Source organism: Capra hircus (genome assembly GCF_001704415.2).
Source record: "Capra hircus breed San Clemente chromosome X unlocalized genomic scaffold, ASM170441v1, whole genome shotgun sequence".
NCBI classification, from domain to species: domain Eukaryota; kingdom Metazoa; phylum Chordata; class Mammalia; order Artiodactyla; family Bovidae; genus Capra; species Capra hircus.
This window is the reverse complement of record NW_017189516.1, coordinates 19622886-19624362: the sequence shown is the minus strand read 5'-3', so window position 1 is coordinate 19624362 and position 1477 is coordinate 19622886. Positions and strand designations below refer to the sequence as shown.

At 38.1% G+C, this 1477-nt stretch overlaps 1 pseudogene across 1 annotated transcript; it reads left to right on the top strand.

The window, feature by feature from the left end:
* Positions 1–410: 410 nt before the first annotated feature.
* On the top strand, positions 411–1216 carry LOC108634358 (annotated as a pseudogene). Its single transcript, XR_001917582.1, has one exon. The product of XR_001917582.1 is annotated as a spindle and kinetochore-associated protein 2 pseudogene (transcript).
* Positions 1217–1477: the final 261 nt, after the last annotated feature.

Genomic DNA, 1477 nt, shown 5'->3' with positions numbered 1-1477 from the left:
AGGAAAGAATATACAATGGAGAAAAGACAATCTCTTTAACAAGTGGTGCTGGGAAAACTGGTCAACCACGTGTAAAAGAATGAAACTAGAACACTTTCTAACACCATACACAAAAATAAACTCAACATGGATTAAAGATCTAAATGTAAGACCAGAAACTATAAAACTCCTAGAGGAAAACATGGGCAAAACACTCTCGGACATAAATCACAGCAGGATCCTCTATGACCCGTCTCCCAGAGTAATGGAAATAAAAACAAAAATAAACAAATGGGACCTAATTAAGCTTAAAAGCTTTTGCACAACGAAGGAAACTATAAGCAAGGTGAAAAGACAGCCTTCAGAATGGGAGAAAATAATAGCAAATGAAGCAACTGACAAAGAATTAATCTTAAAAATAAACAGGAGGAATGTCAACTATTCAACATGGAGGCGGAGGTCGATAAGCTGGAACTGATGTTCCAGAAAGCTGACTCTGACCTGGACTACATTCAGTACAGGCTGGAATATGAAATCAAGACTAATTATCCTGATTCAGCAGGCAAGAAAAATCCAGTTACACTTTTAAAGGAATTGTCAGCAATAAAGTCTCGATATCAAACTTTGCAAGTTCGCTTTAAACCAATTGCTGGGGCGCAGAAAGAGACTAAGAGCCGCATTTGTGCTACTTTCAGTAAGACTATGACCTTGATACAGGAACTGCAGAAGCAAACAGACCTGGAGTTGTTACCACTGACTGAAGAAGAGAAAACTGCGGCAGAGCAATTAAGAGCTCACCTGTCAGACTTATGAGGAAGAAATGGACTTGCAAAAAGGAACTCTGATGGGGAAGAAATCAATCCCATAAATTTAGGAAGATGTCTTGTTAACATTGATGACTATTGGTCGGGAGATGACAAAGGAGATTTGGTTTGGGTGACTGGATAGTGATGCCTTCCACAGAAGAGGGGGATACAAGAGAAGGGCAGATATTGTATTAATAAAGTTCAGCCAAAGGGGCAGAATGGAAATAAAGAGATTTTAAAAATATATGCACACATGCTTAGTAATTTCAGGCAAGGAAATCCCAACACCATTTTGTATCTGTTTTTGTATAACTGGGATAACACAGATGTCCTGACTGACCTATTGCAAAAGAATATTACATACTGTCAGTCAGTCAGATGTGAATGAACATGCTTGGGAAATTAAAGGTTAGAAAAATATTTGTACTATATTATACGTATGTAAATAATTTTATTGTTGAAGATTCTGATTGCAGATGTGGTCATCCTTATGGTGAGACTGCTAATATGTGACTTAACAGTCTCCCACAATACCTAACTTAGTAGAAAGCTGGCTTTTCTGTGACAGCTTCACTTTTATTTTTGTCCTTTTCCTTCTGCCTGCCAATGTTGAGCATGAGCTCTGCTTTCTAATGCTGTTTCTGATTGTCCCTGTCACATTTCAGGGACCTGAAATATACCTTTGTTCTCCT